We start from the raw sequence: 21,251 nt of genomic DNA on the forward strand, positions 1-21,251 counted from the left end.
AAACTTCAGACGGGCCGTCACATGTGCCTTCCGGAGCAGGGGGACCTTGCGGGCACTGCAGGATTGCAATCCGTTATGTCGTAATGTGTTACCAATGGTTTTCGTGGTGACAGTGGTCCCAGCTGCCTTGAGATCATTGACAAGTTCCCCCCTTGTAGTTGTAGGCTGATTTCTAACCTTCCTCATGATCAAGGATACCCCACGAGGTGAGATTTTGCGTGGAGCCCCAGATCTTTGTCGATTGACAGTCATTTTGTACTTCTTCCATTTTCTTACTATGGCACCAACAGTTGTCTCCTTCTCGCCCAGCGTCTTACTGATGGTTTTGTAGCCCATTCCAGCCTTGTGCAGGTGTATGATCTTGTCCCTGACATCCTTAGACAGCTCCTTGCTCTTGGCCATTTTGTAGAGGTTAGAGTCTGACTGATTCACTGAGTCTGTGGACAGGTGTCTTTCATACAGGTGACCATTGCCGACAGCTGTCTGTCATGCAGGTAACGAGTTGATTTGGAGCATCTACCTGGTCTGTAGGGGCCAGATCTCTTACTGGTTGGTGGGGGATCAAATACTTATTTCCCTCTGCAGAATGCAAATAAATTCATATACTTTCCACAATGTGATTTTCCGGATTTAATTTGTGATGTGCTATCTCTCACTGTTACCAATAACCTACCCTTCAATTATGGGCTGCTCATGTCTTTGTCAGTGGGCAAACTTACAAAATCAGCAAGGGATCAAATACTTATTTCCACCACTGTACATTTCTTGGCCTTTTATAACATTCAGTTTTACAGATTATATTAAAATGAAATGTGAAACTGATGAAGTTAAAATTTCCTTGAGGAAAGAAGAACAAAAAGAAATCAGGGAGCCTGTAAATTCTCTGCATATGCTTTTGTTAACTGCTCTTAAGTCATTTTGAGATTTACTCTTTGGCATAACCCAGTCAGATTTTCAGGATAAACACAATAAATGTTCATGAGTTAGATTTGCTTGCAGTGGAAGCAGTGCATGCAGATCTAACTCATGAATATTAATTGTAGATATCCTGAAAACCTGACTGGCTGGGGTTCCCTCAGGACAGGCTTGGGAACCCCTGGTATAAAATAAATGCAAAAAAACAGTATGAGCTGTTCCACTTGCTTCCGTAATCTAATACCAATAAGAACTGGTGAACAGCCTGAAAAAACCCAAAGGGTAAAATAAATTAAAGTTTTAAAGATTTAAAGTTTTAAACCAGGGGCGTAGCCACGGATGGGCCTGGGCCCACCCACTTTGGGCTCAGGCCCGCCCAGCAACAGTGCACCTCAAAGAAGCCCAAACTTTTCCTTTGCTGCTGCTCACTTCCGTTTTCCCTCCTGAGCCTCCTCCCAGCCACCCGCCGGCACGCCGCAGGTTTTGTTTCCTCCCTGCTCCCTCCCGTCATCGGGCAGCTGTGTGTTAGCTCCGCTGAGTCCGCTACAAAATATGCTTCCTCCGCTGGCCCCGCCTCTTCAGAGAGTTTCGAACAATCAATGTGAAGCCGGCCGGAAGGAAGCAGTCACGTTACGTAGCGTAGCGGCTCGGCTCCGCTGCACTCAGCTGCTGCAGACGTGCAGACAGAGCTAGATCGCAGCGCCACCCGACGAAGGTGGGAGGGGAGTGAGGGGAAAGAAGGCCTGCAGCGCGCAGCGGGTCACCAGTAGCTGGGAGGCGGGAGAGAAGTTGAACAAAAACTGCAGTGGTTGGCTGGGGGGGGGGGGGGAAGAGGGGAAATGTGCAGCATTTCGGGGGGGGAAGAGGGGAAAATGTGCAGCATGTCAGCGGGTGGGAGGAGGAAGGGAGAGAAAAAATACCTACAGCATGCTGGCAGGTGGCTTGAGGGATCAAGGAGAGAGGGAGAGATAGGAGCACTGTTGGCATGAGGGTAGGGAGTGAGACAGGGTAGTGCTAGTGGGGTGGAGGAATAATTGTTCGATGTCGGGGGACGGATGGAGAGATGCTGCAAGGGGAAAGAGAGGGAGAATTGTTGGACAGGGATGGGGTGGGATGGGGAGAGGGAGGGAAAGGCTGCATAGGAGTGGTAAAGAACCAGAGAGAAAAAAAAGTGTTGGACATGGAAATGGAAGAAAAGGAGGGAAAGATGAGAGGGGAAATGTTGAACATGGCAGGCAGGGAGAGGGAGAAAAATTGGACATGAAGGTAGAGGAAAGGAGAGATGCACAAGCGGGGAAGGGGAGAAAGAGGGAAGATGGATCCAGGGAGAGAAGATGGACAATGGATGGTAGGGAAAAATGATGAAAAATGGAGGAGGGGAGAGAGATGGGACAGGAAGATGCTGGTGGTGGGATGTAAAAGGGATAGGGAGATATCAGGCTATGAGGGTGAGGATGGGAGAAAGAGGGAACAGATGCTGGGCTGGAAGGGTGGAGGGAGGGAGACACTGGGAATGTTGGAAAGCATGGGGGAGAGGCCCAGGGAGTGGAGATGGCAAGGAAATAAATGAAAGAACAGTTATTACAGAGGGTAGAAATATGGTAATGGTGTGTAGATTGAAGATGGAAGGGAATGATAGGCTGGGAAGGAGAGAGATGGGGAATGGGAGAGCTAGTGGGTGAAAGGAAATGTGTTAGATATCTGAAAAGTAAAAAGAAGGAAAAGATTTAGAAAGAGGGTGAAATTTGAGTGTACAGAGGCAGAAAAGAAAAAAAGAAAGAAAGGAAAGAGCTAAAATGGAAAGATCAATATTTCAGAGGCAGGTGTAGTGAGGAAATGACAGGAGAAAAAAGACAAATGGACAGCCGCTTGAAGAATTAGCAGAAGACAGACAGAAAAGCAGGAAATGGAAATTGTAACCAGCATGATGGAAAAATAAAATGTCCACACAATAAAGGTAGAAAAATCACTTTATTTTGAATGTTTTAAATGGAATATGTTAGTTTTGGGAAATGTGCATAGTGGATGTCTTTTTATTGTGTTAAGTAGAGTGGAGGAGTGGCCTAGTGGTTAGGGTGGTGGACTTTGGTCCTGAGGAACTGAGTTTGATTCCCACTTCAGGCACAGGCAGCTCCTTGTGACTCTGGGCAAGTCACTTAACCCTCCATTACCCCATGAAAGCCGCATTGAGCCTGCCATGAGTGGGAAAGTGCGGGGTACAAATGTAACAAAAAAAAAAAGGAAATGCGCTTTTGTTTTGTTTTCTCCAGTGTTACAGTGCATGCTGAGGTTCCCAGTTACTACTACTAAATAGTACTAAATACTACTAAATAGTAATAGTAGTAGCATGGTTAACAGGAGCCCTGACCCTAGCTGTAGCTAGTGGGAATTCCCAAGCCCTACCAGCTGGGGATCTCTTCCGAAGCTGGCCAGAGCTGCCTTCCACCAAGCTTGGCAGATGGGGGCAGCATCCTGGAGCCACTGACAACTAAGCATGTATGGGGTGCTGCTGGCATCAGTGTCTCGAGGAGTTGCTGCTGCCTGCTGGGCTTGGCGGAGAGGAGTTCTGGCCATCTCTAGTGGAGGTCCCCAGCTGACAGACATTGGGGATCCTCATCAGCTAAAGTATTTATATTTTGAGTTGGGGAGAGGGGGGAGAGAGAAAATTTTGTGCCCACCCACTTTGTGCTCAGGCCCATCCAAAATTGGTTGTCTGGCTACGCCACTGTTTTAAACTAATGGGTATAGCCTTCAGAGACCAGGGATAAACCGAGGTCTGACCTGCCAGACTCCCGTATCTACATGAGATGGTGGTGTCTGCGGTCCTATCTCATTCATGGGGCTGTTATATACCCATCATAATTTGCTTGCGTACAAAAATCATTCATTATATAGTCATTCTTTTTGCAGTCTTAATAAACAACAGCAAAAAACTTCAAAAGCAAAACTTAGCTTTCATTGAAGTTGCAGAGTAACCCCTCTGGTAGTAACCCCTGGTATAACCCATTAATCCCTGTTCCAACATTGTATTTAAATGAGAATGCAGCCCTCAAACTCCATAGTCATCTGATCCTTCATGTCATATAGGAGGCTACAGCCACTACATCACCTGTGTCCAGAGAACATGAGCTTCATACCTGAGACGTAGGGTTGGCAGTATTGCTAGGGAGATGCAGCTGATCCACTGGCTGCCATTCATGACATGGTGGAAGGCTGCAGGTGGCTCCCTGCATGGCCAATGGCTGCATCAGAATGAAGGCTCATGGGGCCAGATGTAGAGACACAGCTGAGCAAAGGCACCTAAAACGAAACACAACAGCCAAGGTATCAGTCCATGATATACTGGTTGAAGTAACCACAAAGCAATACAAATCTACAGTTGATTTTTTTCAAGACTACAACATGTTTCACAATTTTAGTACTTTGGAAGTATGTGTACAGTCACATCTCAGGTGGATGAGCTGATATTTCTGGTGCACGAACTATATAAAACTTTTCCCAAAGGGAAAAAGAAGAAATGTTTCTGTTACCTCCCGAATAAAAAAAAAAAAAAGCTTAACACTTAGAAGTGTTTTCTGTTTTAAAGTCATATATGCCCTGACCATTCCCCACATAAGGTGACTAGTGGAAAATGAATATACCGTGTTTCCCCGAAAATAAGAAATCTCCTGAAAATAAGACCTAGTCAGCCCGGGAGAAGAGAAAGAGAGAGAACTCTTTGCTGAAGCCCTGTAAAAAAAACAGAAGAGTTCTAGAAGCAGCATACATTAAAACAGGTACTCTGGTACCTGACCATATAAGATTTTGAACACAAAGAGGGGCATAATTGAACAAAAACGTCTATCTCCATGGGCGTTTATCTCCGAGAACGGGTCCGTGAAGGGGCAGACCGAACCGTATTTTCGAAAAAAATAGACGTCCATGTTTTATTCGACAATTTGTGAGCTGGGCGTTTTTGTTTTTCAGCAATAATGGAAAATGAAAGCGCCCAGCTCAAAAACAAATAAATCCAAGGCATTTGTTTGTGGGAGGGGCCAGGATTCATAGTGCACTGGTCCCCCTCACATGCCAGGACACCAACCGGGCACCCTAGGGGGCACTTTTACAAAAACAAAAAAAAGGTAAAAGAGCTCCCAGGTGCCTAGCACCCTTCCCTTGTGTGTTGAGCCCCCAAATCCCCCTCAAAACCCACTGCCCTCAAGTCTACACCATTACTATAGCCCTAAGGGGTGAAGGGGGGCACCTACATGTGGGTACAGTGGGTTTGGGGGGGTTGGACGACTAAGCATTAAGCAGCACAATTGTAACAGGTAGGGGGGGATGGGCCTGGGTCCACCTGCCTGAAGTCCACTGCACCCCCTTAACAACTGCTCCAGGGACCTGCATACTGCTACCAGGGAGGTGGGTATGACATTTGAGGGTGAAAATAAAAAGTTGTGAAACATCATTTTTTGTGGTGGGAGGGGGTTAGTGACCACTGGGGGAGTCAGGGGAGGTCATCCCCGATTCCCTCTGGTGGTAATCTGGTCATTTAGGGCACTTTTGGGGGCCTTATTCGTGAAAAAACAGGGTCCAGGAAAAGTGCCCTAAATTCTCGCTAAAAACGCATATTTTTCTTCCATTATCGGCGAAAGGCGCCCATCTCTGATCGCCCGATAACCACGCCCCAGTTCCGCCTTCACCACGCCTTCAACACGCCCCCATCAACTTTGTCCGCATCCGCGACGGAGTGCAGTTGAAAACATCCAAATTTGGCTTTCGATTATACCGCTTTATTCGTTTTTGTGAGATATACGTCTATCTCCCGATTTGGGTCACAATATAGGCGTTTTTCTTTTTCAATTATAAGCTGGAGAGAGTACTAATTTAAAATGAATTCTAGCTTGTACCAGAAGCCAATGCAGTTTGATGAAATAAAGTGTTGAATGGTCAGTAGGTCTACCACCATGAATAAGCTTAGCTGCCACCAACAAAGTTGAGCGTTAGGCAGGCCCAATAAGTTCATATTACGATAGCCCAGTTGGCTAGTAGTGGTGGCCTGCAGGACTGTTCTCAAGAACTAAAAAAAAAAAATTTATTCTACAGGAAAACTTTATTTTAAAAAAAGGATTTTCGAACAACTTCATTTATGTACAACTCCATACTCAGATTAGAGTTTATGGTAATCCCAAGAATTTTAGTGCTAGACTGAAGGGGAATTTCAACACCTGACAGCCTAACAATTGTACTATGGATCACCTCATCTCTTCCCTCTACCCACACAATGTTGGTTTTACTTGGATTGATCTTCAGATTCATTAACATCCACTGTGAGATCTTATCAAATAGAGAAGTCATTTGCCTAGCAGTGTCATGAAAATCATGCAAAAGTGAGAGCAATAATGTCATATCAGTATATGAAAATAAACAATCTTAAATGATCTCAAAAGCTGATGAAATTCACCCAGATAAACATTGAAAATAATAGGGGACAGAGGAGAGTACTATGGAACTCCGCAGTCTAAGCTCCACAGCTTAGAAAAAGAACCATTCCAGACCACTTGCATGTTACAATATTGCAAAAATCCCATAAACCATCTATAAACCAGTCCCGCTATTCCCAATCAGGCAGTCTCTTCAACAAGATATCATGATTGATCAAGTCAAAGGCTGCCGACAGGTCCAACTGCATGATCACTGTCGATGTTCCAGTGTACAGGTTTTGTCTCAATTCAGTCATTATAGCCAAAAGTGTAGGCTCTAGATTTTGTTTGTTATCTGTCATTTCGTTTCAAAATGACTGCACATCTTTACTAAGTAATGAGAGACCTGAGCTGATAAGCCGGCCTCCCAGATACAGAGCTGAACTTGTTCAAACATACATAAAGAGCTAATGAATTAGTTCAGCTGTGAAACTGCAGGGATTATGATGTTTGTTTTACAGCATTTCAATAAAATCAATACAAGGATGTGGCCATTTTGTCACTGGGACTTTAGTCCTGCTAGGATAATTAAGCAGCTGGTAACTGAGGTGCACCCAGTTCTTACATTGTTAACAAGTCCTCGCAAAGAGTAGTTCCTAGAGACTTGAAAAAGACTAATTAGCCATTAAAAAAAAAAGAATGAAAAGGGCAGCAGGGGCCACTGTGGCACAATATTTGGAAAAAGTGGTCTTGGTACAGCTAGAGGACTAGTACTTCAGAACTACCCAGCAAACCATCTGGTGCAGTCAAGTCTTATCAAGACTATAGTGCCAAGATGTTAGCTGTGATGAATGGCAGTAAAAGACATACAGAGCAGGGGTATTATGCTCTGTGGCTGCAGGTGGATTTAAAGGCAGCTTTTGATATGATCTATCATGACCACCCTCTTCCTATGCTTGCTGGAGTTCAGGAGGTAGGGTAGTATAGTGAAGTGGCCCTCAGACTATCTACCCTGAAACTTCAGGGGCTTATTTTCAAAGCACTTAGACTTACAAAGTTCCATAGGTTAATATGTAACTTTGTAAGTAAGTGCTTTGAAGACACATCCCTCGGTGTGTATTTTAGGAGGAGCATTATACTGTGGGATATTTAATCCTTTACTCTTTTCAATCTGTTCTTTGCCCCATTTGCCACAGATATACTATTACTTTTATAAATTAGTTGAAAACTTTTAAGTTTATTAATAGCTTGATATACTACTCTAGAGACAAACCATCAGAGCGGTTTACATTGTAAGTCTATGGGAAGCAATAGGAATAGAAAAGATATCCATACAAAATAGGAAAGAAACAGATACATGACAGGAAGTGGAAAAGAATAACAAAAGGTAGTAGCCTAGGGATCAAGTATCTGCAAAGGAAGATGTCATCTGGTACAAAAACTGCATCAGCAGACAGTGAAGTACAGGTAGAGCCAAATACTAAGGAAAACAAATATGCCTTAAGTTGGACTTTAAAAGCAGGCAGGGAAGTTTCCAGCCAAAGGACCAGGGGAGCAGGATTCTGAGCTGAGGGCCCATAATACTGAATATGCACCCATATATGGAGGAAAGGTGAACAGAGAGAAGTGAAGGAAGCAAACTATTCTCTGAAGAGCGAAGAGTCTGAGGGGGACAGTAAGGCTTAAGATATTTCAGTAGGTTGCATGGATATCCTGAATGGTAGGTTGTGTGAACTGGTAGGAGTAATTTATAATAAATCTGGAAGGAGATTGGTAGCCAATGCTCCTCATGGAAAAGAGGGGTGACATGAGCATGTCATTCAGCACCGGTGAGAAGGCGTATAGCTGCATTCTGGGCAATCTGCAAGTGCTGAATGTCCTTTTGAGGAAGGCCCTGAAGTAGAGCATTACAATAATCAAGTCCTGAAAGAACTAGGGAATGGAGAAGGACCCGAAGGGCTGTAAGGATAAATAACTGACTGACTGAATAAAGCATCCTTAATTTGAAGAAACAATGATGATGAATTTTTGAGATATAGGGACAAAAGTTCAGACCGTCATCAAGGATGACACCTAGAACTCTAATGGCTGAGATCATAAAGAGTGAATGACTAGCTAAGGTAATAGGGCTAGCAAAAGGGGGAGATTTAGAGCATGAGAACAGACCAATACTCTTCTCATGATTAAGCTTGAGCTGATGGGAATGGAGCCAGAGAGCAAACTGATCCAGTTTGGCATTCAAAGATTAAATGGCAGGAGCATTGACAGTCAATACAAGCAAGAATTTGGATATCGTCTGCATAGGCAAAAAATTCTAGACCCAAAATTTCTAAGAGTGAGCAATGGGGCAAGGAATGTCCAGTGAAATGCAAGCTGGGAACCAATCCACTTCCTCATGTCTCTGGCACTAACATCATTCTGTACACCACCTTGGCCTGCTAGACAGTAAAGACAGTTTATAGTTTATTTGTGTTTTCTATACTAGCACTCAGAAGCACCAAGTCTGCTATTGAAATCAGAGCATGTTCCACATATGGTAGCAGGAGATGGACTTGAGGGCTCAAGGAAATCTCATTTCCCAGCAGATGAACAATAGGACTTACACCCTTCTCTAGAAATGGAGCTGATGAAACCATCAACGTCTGCTAGACTAAAGCAAAATATGAATTTTTTTTGTTACATTTGTACCCCGCGCTTTCCCACTCATGGCAGGCTCAATGTGGCTTACATGGGGCAATGGAGGGTTAAGTGACTTGCCCAGAGTCACAAGGAGCTGCCTGTGCCTCAAGTGGGAATTGAACTCAGTTCCTCAGGACCAAAGCCCACCACCCTAACCACTAGGCCACTCCTCCACTCCAAAATTTGAAATTTGTAGAGTTTTTTTTAAAGAATTTAACTGAAATTGGTGTTTTGCGGTTAGCATTTTTAGAATTTTATGTTTTTGTGCATACAGTCGGAAATTTTAAAGATGGGAAATTTGATTCCAATTTAAGGGGGAAGGGGCATGTCTATTGTACTAAATAATCCATTTTACAGAGTTTTGCTGGTCCCGGCTCTGATCCCCACAAACCAGTCCCAAAAAAAACTACTTTAAGAAACCCACCTGATGCTCACCAGCCAAATAAGGATTATACTAGCTATGTGGATACATTCTTTGGCTTTATCTAAGATAGATTATTGTAATTTAAAGTACCTTCCATTAGTTTCAAAAGACTGCACTTGCTACAGAGATTGACTATTATAAATAAACTAAAGTAAGCTGTTTATGAGTATGAAGAAATGTGATCATATTCTGGTAGCTGCACTGGCTTCAGGTTCAGAACCCTTTTGGTATTTAAATTACTTTGATTCACAGATGCTACTATAACGACCTCCTGCAATATTTGGATAAAGCTACTGTATCATATGAACTGGATCTCTTGTGGTGTCCCCACTGACAAGCATTAAGTAGGTGACAAGCAAATAGTAGGCTTCTCATTATGATGCCCTAGTTCATCTTAGCTATAGGAAAACACTGAAAGATGTAATTCTTAGTCTTAAGTATTTTGGCAAGAAGAGAATAACAAATGTTGTCTGTCTATTATGCTATGTATTTAGAGTTAGCTCACCCCTTTGTCAGTTGTAGGTCAAGAAGAGTTATGTTCTGGTACAGTGGCTATTCTCCTATCCTCAGATTGACAATTAGGCCCTTAGATTGTGATCAAAGGATTTATGCTCCTAAATTGGCCTCTTTGAAAATGTACTACACCCCTGCTCTTCCAACAATGAATTGTAGATGCTGTACCCTTGTTGCTATGGGATGATGATAAAAATCACAAAGAGGAGGAAAAGACCTCAAACTGCCCAGGTGCTAGGGCAAACTTTCACCCAATATCTTCAAAGCACTCACCAGGCTTTTGCTCATCATTGGCCAAAAACCTCCTCAAAACCTTTTCTACTTTACTGTTTTTTAAATCTGCTTTTAGTGTTTCAAGTCCTATTATTCGAGAGTCAACTTACACACACATGAAAATAAGTAAGGTGACTTAGCTTCTTGGCTTCTTAAACTGGTCAGGCTGCTGAACACTCGGTACCAAAACTCTCAACAAGGACCCGTTTCGCCCACCGGCTTTCTCAAGGGAGGTGTCACAGGCGTTTTGTCATATTCTTCCAGCCATCTTAACCCCTGCTCTTACCATTAGGCTACTCATCCAGTTTTTTGTTTTTTTTTAACTATAGCTACCTCTTTATTTCTTAGTGGATAAAAATATATCTTACTCACTGATGGGATAGCATCAGCCATACTGTGGAACCTCCACTAGATATTTCTTTAAATGATCCTATGGCCAGGCACCTTTGGAAAATTTTAAGGGATAAAGACTTGGATGTCTACCCTAGTTTTCCATCTGCCCCACTATCATTTTAACTGATTTTTATGTTAATTAAAACATTGTTGAAAACTACCATGTCCCCGTCATTCCCCCCCCCCCCCCCAAAGTCTCAGTTCACAGTGAAGGAGGCACTGAAATACTTTCTCTGTGGTCTAGATATATATATTTCAGTGTACAGGGAAAGGGTAAACTGTCACTTTAGTTTGCTTTTATGAGCTTGTTGAGTTCGATGTAATCTGCTTTGGTGCAACTCATGTTGTTAAAGGCAGAATGCTAAAGTTAAATAAATTCAATCAAGTGAACCTTGTTTTAAGAAATGCCAGTTAAAGAGTCAAAGACAACAAGACTAACAACCAAAATAGGAGAAATATATGAAACTTGATATTACCAACTTTCACTAGATCCCAAATTTAAGAGAGGAGGATTTCAGTAATAGTAGGCGTCTAATAGGTGAAATAGAAAAACACAACTAAGCTTGTATATAATATGTAAACCGCTTTGATTGTAACCACAGGAAGACAGTATAGCAAGTGCCTTTCCCTTGCTTTAAACCTGCATATAATACATTAGCCCATAAATTCTGCCATTATCCCACACTCACATCAGGGCCAATACCACTGAACTTATCATCCAACAAAAATCTAAGTTGATTGGGACAAAGAAAACAACTTATAGCAGTATATTCAAAGTACATTTACACCACTGGTTCCTAACCTAGGGGTCCTTTTATTAAGATGTGCTAATGGATTTAGCATACATTAACGATTAGAACGCACTAAGACACTGATGCACTAAACTAAACAAGCATTTAACGAGCCTTTAACGAACAAGTAGATTACCCTGGCATGCACTAAAGCCCAATTTCCGATGACGGTAGCAGCAAACGAAAACAGAATGCAGATGAGCAAATTGTGTAGAAACCCTATTGAAATGAGATGCACTAAGGTTTTCCGCTTGCCCTAGCACTGAAAAACTCCGGGAAAGCTAACGAGAGGTCTGTACCTCTCGTTGGCGCTGCCCAGCTTCCAAAACTTAAATGTAAAAAAAAAAAAAAAATCGGGAGGGGGCAAAAACGCTCATCAGGGGCATCCTTTATTGACGGCCTTGCCCCCCCTCCCCGAGGTTGCCACTGCTCCCTGCTCCCCCCTGCATTAAAATCATAACTTTAGGCAGCCCCGGCCCCCCTCCCTTCCTCTCTTTCTTCTCCTTTCTTTGAAATGACAGCTCCCGCCATCCTCCACCCCATGCCCCGTCCCCGCCGCCCCCCTGAGGTCATCGCCGCTGCTCCCCCCCTCCACCGGGCCCCCCTCCATCTGATATCGGGCCCTCACAGCGCCTCTCACCTCTGTGTGAAGGCGCTGCATGGGCAAGAACAGCTGATCGCCTCTTCGGACGTCCCTCCTTTCCTCCTGGGCCCGCCTTCATCTGATGTAAGTAACCTATGACCTCATGATGGGGCGGCAGGGGCGGGGCACGTGGGCGGAGGATGGCAGAGCTGTCATTTCAAAGAAAGGAGGAGAAAGAGAGGAAGGGAGGGGGGCCGGGGCTGCCTAAAGTTATGATTTTAATGCAGGGGGGAGCAGGGAGCAATGGCGACCTTGGGCGGGGGGGGGGCAAGGCCGTCCATAAAGGACCTTGGGCGGGGGGCAAGGCCAACCATAAAGGACGTGTTTGTTTGGGTTTTTTTCTGATGTCCTTGGCATGCACAGAGCAGCCAGCATAATGCTTGGCTGCTCTGCGCATGCTCTACGGGCCCATTTTCCGACGGTTTTACGAAGGGTTAGGGAATGCAAGTGAGCTGCAATGAGCAGCTCATTTGCATTCCCTTTCCTTCATGCATAGCCGTTCCGTACCGATTCGTTATGGAATTCGGTACGGAACAGCTCTAACGAGGACTTTGGTGCATCCCCCCCTTGATGTCATGCAGCCCATTCTATAACTATGGGGCTGCATGGCACCTAATTCACACTAAATCAATAGCGGACCTTACTAAAAGGGCTCCCTAGTCTTTGGGGCACTCCTAGCCAGTCAGATTTGCAGAAGATCCACAATGACTATGCAATCAGTGAAGGCAGTCAATGCAAAGTTACCTTGTGCATAATTTGTGGATATCCTGAAAACCAGACTGGCTGAGTGTCTTCTAAGGACTAGGTACAGAGCCTCTGATTTACAGGGGTATCATAAAAAGAATGAGGTTCCAAGAGCACAAGTCTGTTGCATTGCAAGAAAAAATTTCCTTCTTTGCTGTGTGCATTTAGATAAATCCAGATTCATTGGCCCATAAACAGAGCTTCAGCGTAAATAGAGGGTTGGAATTAAACGGAATAATCCAATTCTTCTTTGTCCTTTAGAAGGTGATGTTTCTAACAAAGCAGTTAGGTCAAAGTTGGCCCTAGTTCTTGGTCATTACCCTAGTTACCTCTACCTCTCTCTAGATAAAAATATATCTTATTCACAGGTGGGAAAGGATCAGCCAGAATGCAGAAGCTCCACAAGATATGTCTATGCTGTACTGTGTTGTATTGTATTCATATATCCCCTGTTTCCTTAATTTTATTCTTGCAAACCACTTAGATACCAAGAATATATAGGTGGTATATTAAATAAATGAACATTTCTTAAATATGTGTCACGGTGGTGTACCAGACACCTTTGGGAAATTTAAGAGATAAAGAAAGACTTAGGGTCCCTTTTACTAAGACGTGGTAGGCTCTACATTCGTGCAGTGTGCACCCAAATGAGGCCCCACTGGTGGTAATTTTAGATTTGGTGCACATACATAACACCTGGATGAATACTTTATTTCCGCCCATGCACGCTGTTTCTGACAGGAATCGGCAATCGGCGTGCGCCAACTGGTCACCACGCTTGTAGCGAGTGAGCCCTTACCACTAGATCAATAGGTGGCATTGAGGGCTGAGGCCAGTTTTAGATGCACGCTGGTTTCAGTTTTACCACATGCCCTTTTCCTGTTGCATTTTTTAAAAAACCTTTTTTTTGCAGACACGGTAAAAACTGGCCCGGCACGCAACTACTACACGAGCCTACACTGCTAAAGGCCGCTTTTTACTGCAGCTTAGTAAAAGGGTCCCTTAATGCACACTAATTCATTAGCGCACTTTAGAAAACAGACCCCTTAGGGAGCAATTCTATAACTAGACTCTTCCATTTAAGAACCCTGATGACATGTAGTGAGAACCTATTCTATAACAACATTTAGTGTCCCAGTTTCCATGATAGAATACTAGTATAACCTGATATTGGTGCACCTTACATTTACACACCTGAAGTTACACCAGCCAAAGATCTCACATAACTGCAGTCACACAAACGTGGCAGGAGCACACAATTTACAGAATTCTGTGAGGTATGTAAGTGGAAGCCCTTCCCCCTTGCATTGATGCACTATGCCACTTCTATACACCCTTACAGAATAGCGCATAGGCACTCTGCTCGCACTTACATGTGTTCTAGTACTCTGTAAATTTATACATAGAGGGGGGTGCATAAATGCAGGCACCTACTTATAGAATTCACCTTTTAAAGTGTACCATTTGGTCTATTTTACAATTTAGAATGATTTTATCTTAAATCATTCACAGCTCCTATATCCTTGACTTCATTTTCCTAGGTCTCAGTGCTCCGCAATTATTCTTTAGACCAGGACTTGTGATTTGGGGCCAGTAGCTCCACATTCTGTGCCAGGCATCTACATCACCAGTAGTGCCCATATGGTTTCAAGACAAACCAGCAAGGCTTAGAGCTCTGTTTACTAAGGAGCGCTAGCATATTTAGAACATGCACAAAATTAGCGTGCGGTGTAGGTGCCCATAGGAATATTGTGGGCACCTACACAGCACACACTAAAAGCACAAATGCACCTCTAGCACAGCTTAGTAAACAGGGCCCTTAGTGGGGAAAGATTGTGTTTGCTTTATGGTCTGGGTGCAAAACTAGAACTTTAGCCACCAGCGCCTGAGGTCTCATGCTGGGCTTAAGTGCCAGAGAATGTCCCCTGCTTCCACTGCCTGAGCTTCCAATGAAATGTAAACTGGGAACCAGTTCTCTTCCTGGTGTTTCCTGCACTAACATCATTCGGTACACCATCTTGGCCTGCCAGGCAATAGAGACAGTATGAACAATGGGACTTGCTGATGAAACCATCAACTTCTACTAGACTAAGAAAGGTATAAGGACTTCATAAGTATAAATTCTTGGCTGGTATAGCTTGTAAGAAAAAGGAACAGGAATTTACAAGATAGAAACCAGTAAATGATTCAGCTGCCATCTTGACTTTTCCCCACTTTTGCAGACTATATTTTTGTCCAAGTGCAAACTTTTCAGCAAATGTTCCTCTGTTGATATTGTGTCCATGTAATTGTTTTAAACTTCCAAAATCTCTCAGTGCATGCAGTTTGCCTGTTCCTATAAATTGTGGCATTATCCTGTCCCAGAATGTTATCAGGTGAGAGTGAAAAACAAGCAGATTGGTGCAAAACATCACACAGGAGGCCTAGCATCAAGTCAGGTTATACAGAAATTAACCTAACTCTAGCCATATAATTTAGGGGGGAGAGGGCAGGGGTGTGCTGGTAAATTGTTAACAGGGGGCTCTCTCTCGCCAGCAAAGTAAAAGAGAATTCAGCAGGGGCCCAAGCCCACATTTTGGGATCCATTTGTTAAAGTAGCCATGGAGAACCGGCTCCCAAAATTCTTAAAAACTTAAAAAACAGCTCTCGAGAGCCTGTGAGAGCCTCCTCCAGCACACCACTGGGAGAGGGACACTTTGTTGTTCCACAACATGTGAGTTTACTACTGATTTTCCAAAGCTCATCCTACACTCATTGATTCTCAGTCCTATCCTAAGGAACTGCTCAAGCTCTCTGTTTTGAATATGCATGAGATGCATTTACATGTACTAAAATTAAGAAATAGGTTAACGCATGGAAATATATCTCATGCATAATCATTACAGATAGCCTAAAGTCCAGATCCTGGGTGCTCCTGATTGAGGACTGGGTCAGAGACTTCTGGGTTACAGCAAGCAAGCCAGCCAGTGGGTAAATTGTGGTCCTACCCAAGCACAATAATGAGGACCAGAATGCAATGGGCTAGAGCGAGATAGAAAAGCCACACTGGACAGAACCAATCTCCTGCCAAAGAGCTAACCAGCCTTTGATTACAGGTGCTTCTATGTTTTGGAGAAGCAGGGATTTTCTGCATGTTATGCCTGCAGTCCTAGCCCCCACTTTAAGAACAAGGAGTCACATGAGAATAAGACAGCAGCAATGCAAACAAAGGCAGGATGTTATAAGGAACCTAGAAAAAAGGGAAGGGCTACCAATGAGGCTTCTTTGCTGAACCCTGAAGCAGTGCTATGGCTAGTTATTTTTCCTCTTCAGTCTTCACTCGTTTCCCATCAGGTTTCCCTTCCACATTGGTTTTTTTTTTTTTTTTTTTTTTGGGGGGGGGGGGGGGTTCAGTACAGATTCTCTGCTAGTAAAAGCACCCCTAATCCAAAGAGTAAAAAAATAAATGAAGAAAGGAGAACTAGTGATGATAACTTAGATGTTTCTTTTTCTACCACCTAAATCTTGCTGATTCAGCTCTCCCTCTTTCAATGGAGGTTCCCTCCCCCACCCCACAGCCTATCAATGAGATGCTGCAGAATATGGTTTGTCCATGGCCTACCTTCTGATCCGGTTAGGGCTGGGGCCGGGCCAGGCAGCATCTGAAGTCGGCGATGCGGTGGTAGGTGCTGGAGCTGCCTCTCTGAAGCAGCACAGACGTGCTGGTGACACCGATGCACAAGCAGAGCACTGCTGCTGTGTGCCTTCTTCTTCTCCCCCACATGTCTCCCCCCCACCCCTCCCACTGATCCCCTCTCCTCTCTGCTCCACGGTCCTCTGTGTTGCTATGCAATCAAATCACCATGAGAAACTGCATCCAATCTATGGCAACAACACTTTAGGTTTTGGGCAGAAGGCACAATTCTGCAGGCTGTGTCCAGTGTTGAAGCCCTGGGCTAGCAATCCATCCAAGGCAAAAAGAAAAAAAATACAGGGAAGGGGGAGGGCAGGGAAAGGAGAAAGAGGGAGGGAGGGAAAAAGGAGCAGGAGGGGAATGCACATATGTGTACAGTAAGTCACAGAACATGACCTCTAATGATCCACTACATGGCTACAGAAACTTAGAAATCTATAGACCATATCTTGTTCTGAAGAAATCTGTACAATCACAGAAAAATTCTAACCAAATCAATGATTAGATTACTTCAGTCATTTTCATTCCTAATTGGAGGATACTACAGTGCTTTGATATTTTAAATAATGCAGGACTTGTATTAATGTGGTAAACAGTTGTGTGTCGTTCAAGCCCTCCTCTTCTTCTTCTTCACCGAAGTTCATTTATGTAATGCTGTGGCACACAAGAACACTGGATGGTAATCAGCAAGAGTCAAGAGATCACATTCTCCTCCCTCTCTCCCTGTAATTTAGTGGGATAATTGGATGCACTAGCTCTCTCAACATTACTGTTTCTGATTGACTGAGGCACAGGTCACCCTTGTTTAGTTTACTACCTACAATCATTTTTTTTTTTTTCTTGGAGAGACAGGTTACTGCAGAATGGAAATGGAACACAAAGCTCAGCATGTATTTCCTTTCCCACCCCCAAGCTGATATCACTATCTGGTCATGTCAATTAACTGCTTCATGGCCTAGGTGGAGATGAAAACAGTAACGGAATTCAAAAATTGCTTGGAGAAACACAAAGAAATCCTGGATAGAAGGCGTGGAACCAAACAAGCTTAGTGGTGATTAGATGGCAACACCAGTAATTGGGAAGCAAAGCCAGTGATGAACAGACTTCTACAGTCTTGACCCTGATCATGTCTGGGTAGATTCAGCTTCAGTAACTGGAGAGTAAGGCCAGTACGGGGCAGACGTCTTCGGTCTGTAACATGAAAATAGCAAAGACAAATCAAGATCAAGTATACATATGTAGTAACACATCATACCTTATGCTATGAGTTTATCTTACCATACCGGTCTTTATCTGCCATCATCTATTTATGTTACTATGATTACAGGAAACATGCAAGTCACCCTGCCCTATCCTTGTTTCTACCATATCATACCTGTTTGTAAAAGTTGATTGAAGTTAATCAATTCAGCCTATAGAAATTGGAAGTTCTTCAAGACTATTTTTTGGACACCTCAGCAAAACCTGAGCTGCTGAGAGCATCCATCCTTCCACCAGCAATATCAGCTCATGCGCCCTCATCTCCTGCAGTGGGGATAAGCTGGTTACATTGCTTACTTTTAGCATCCCAAGGGGTTCCTTTAAAGGAATGTATTCACCATCAACTCAAACGTAAATCTATCATTCAGGCCAGAGGACACTCCCACCACCAGACCAGGTGCCTCAATGTGGTACCCTCTTTCTTACTGTCCTAGCAAGAAAAGAACAAAACCAGAGACTAAACTTCTAATTCAAAACACAGCCCTGACAATAAATGCCCTGTTCAAGAGGCATTATGGCTTTCCTAAGCTATCGGCTATTTTCTAATGGGAGTTTTTTCATAATACATTTCTGAAAAGCAGCAGCAGGCAAATATTTCGAGGCTGTCAGTGAGGCAGGGCTAGGTTAGAGAATGAATGCTCTGCGTCCAACCAGAATACTTCAAATCAAGCTTGACATTCTATTTATCTGCTACTAATTTTTCCCTCCTATCAAGAGTGAGTTGACTAATCTGGACAAAAGTCATTATTTTGCAGGCAGAAGCTTTTGTACTTTCTCCATCAGAATATGTTGTACTTCATACAGTACATAGAAACCAAGGAAAAATGATATACAAAAGAGCACAATGTCGAGAAAAACACACCAAGAATGCACAAGCATGTAAATATTGCATAAAGCCACACAAATATCTACAGCTACTGCCAATACATAAAAACATGAATAAATAATACATGCAAACATTCACAAAAAATATAGTCAAACTGATGATACCTAGTATCCATATAAAACAATGAAACACCACAAAGGACAAAAAACTTTGTATTATGTAGGGTATGAATGTGTATAAAGTCTATATCTATAACCCTTTGCGTGGAATCAACTTCCTGTGGCCCTACGCCAAGCCCCCTCCCTACCCATCTTCAAATCCTTGCTAAAAGCCCACCTCTTCAATGTTGCCTTCGGCACCTAACCTTAGACTGCTCCAATTTGACTGCCACTACTTGATGTCTGTACATTTGTCCATTAGATTGTAAGCTCTTCGAGCAGGGACTGTCCTTCTATGTTATATTGTACAGCGCTGCGTAACCCTAGTAGCACTATAGAAATGTCAAGTAGTAGTAGTAGTATAACGCAGACGAATGTGCTTGTTTGTCTGTGACCAAACTCCTCTGGCTCCCGATGAGCTATGGCCACCAAACACGGCATGCAGACTCTACCCACCGTTGCAGAGGTTATTTAGTTTGAAGCAATTTGGTTCACTGGGGCACTCAGGGGAGGGGGAGCAATACCTCATCCATTAAATGAATAGGCTACAGGTAAGAAAGTTCTCTTGCTGTTGCTAAGCGACCAACTGGGTTTTTTTTGCTGTTGCTAAGCAACAAACTGCTTCAGACAGGAAGGATGAGGGCTCAGACAATGATGGGGAGAAACAGACAGCAAATGTGTCGTTGCCCCTCTCTCATATCCTCTTCCCTAACAATTTCACTACAAAGGAGGTTCAGAGACTCGTGGGAACTGGGTAGTGAGAAAGTACTGGGGTCAGGCTGGGAAGTGTATGTGTGTGCGCATGAATTCACTACTCCCTTCCAAGTCCATGACATGAGACAGACTACTAAGCAACAACCTGAGGGGGTGGGAGGGACTTGGGAGAGACTAACAGAGACTGCTTGGAACAGGGTGAGGGCTCAGCAGGGCCAGGCCCGGCACAGGGCCACTGCCCCCCCCCCCCCCACAACTCCAAATACCTTGGCTGGCGGGGATCCTGAAGCCCCGCCAGCAGAAGTCTTCCTCTAGGCATTGTGGCAGCCTCCAATGGTAGCCCAGAGCCGGAGTTTTCTCGTGCCTGTACAAAGTAGGGGGGTCAGATTCTCGCGCCTGTACAAAGTAGGGGGGTCAGAGACTACTGGGAACAGGGTAGGGATAAAATATTGGTGTCAAGCTAGGAAGCGTGTGTGTGCACATGAACTCACTACACCACCAGCAGAACGCTCCTCGAAAAGGGCGAGAAACTAAATTTCAATATGCGCTTGAAAAGAAGGCTGTGTTTTGACAGGGAAATGGTGAAAGCTAAACGGCAGGCACTTGCTAGATTGAAAGAAACAACTAATTGATAGGAAAAGTGCTAGGTAGGGATCCAGTCTCCACATTTTCTGATGTAAGGGAGTATTAAATTCAATGTCACCTTTTCTTACACACCTCTCAGCAAAATATCCCAGTCACACTCAGTCACTCACTCACCCGTTCTCACACAGCCCTTAGCAAGATAACCCCAAACACACACCCCCACTCACACACCCCAGAATAGCATGAACCCCACTCACACTCACCCACTTACCCCAGAGTAGCACTTTTCCATACACACTCACGCCTCAGCAGTACTACCCCACTCACACACCTCAGCAAAACATCCCCTCATACTCGCCTATTCTCACACCCCCAACAACTCACTCACATACCTCTCAGCAGAAAACCATTCACCCATACTTCTCAGCAGAAACCCCAACTCAAAAACCCTCATCAGTACACCCCAATTCAGACTCCTTCACACACTCACCCCTCAGCCATACACCCCCATTCAGACTCCTTCACACTCACCCCTCAGACATACATCCCCACTCACATCCTTATTAGCACACCCCATCACATTTACTCACTCCCCTCAGTACTACACCCCCTCACACCTCACCCCCCTCAATACAACACCCCCCATTCACACTCATCCCTTCTCACACCTCCCCTTCAACAATTCAACTCCTCAGAAGCACACCCTCACCCATTCACACTCTCACAGCAGTACAACCCCACTCAGCCATTTTCACACACCCCTCAGCACTGGCAATGTTTAAGGCTCACTTAAAGTACCATAGTTTTTGGGCCAGTCATGGATCCAGATACTAGTTTGTTTTCTCTCCATGGCGGTTAAGCTACAATGGAAAATGAAATACAGCTTGGCAATCAGCAAAAAAAGGCAGGCTAAATTAAGTGTGTATGCGATCTATTTCTGTTTGTACAAATAAAAATATATCAATATACATATACCAAATTGGCTTCAACTTTATAACATCATCCCAACTCCATCCATCCTATTCTTTTTGTTTCATTTCTCACATTAAAGACAAAGTGTAACAACCATCAAAAAAAAGAGTTAGAAATACATACTTATATTACACATATAAACCTTGCTTTTCTCAATTACAAAGTACTAACCTAGCGCTGAGAAATGCCAGCAGGAACAGCTAGTTATATATAATAGAATGATTGCACTAGATATTGTAGAAATGAAAACACTACATAAGAGCACAAGAGAGCAGCACACAGGTAA

This window comes from Microcaecilia unicolor, chromosome 7 (genome assembly GCF_901765095.1).
Source record: "Microcaecilia unicolor chromosome 7, aMicUni1.1, whole genome shotgun sequence".
Lineage (NCBI taxonomy): Eukaryota > Metazoa > Chordata > Amphibia > Gymnophiona > Siphonopidae > Microcaecilia > Microcaecilia unicolor.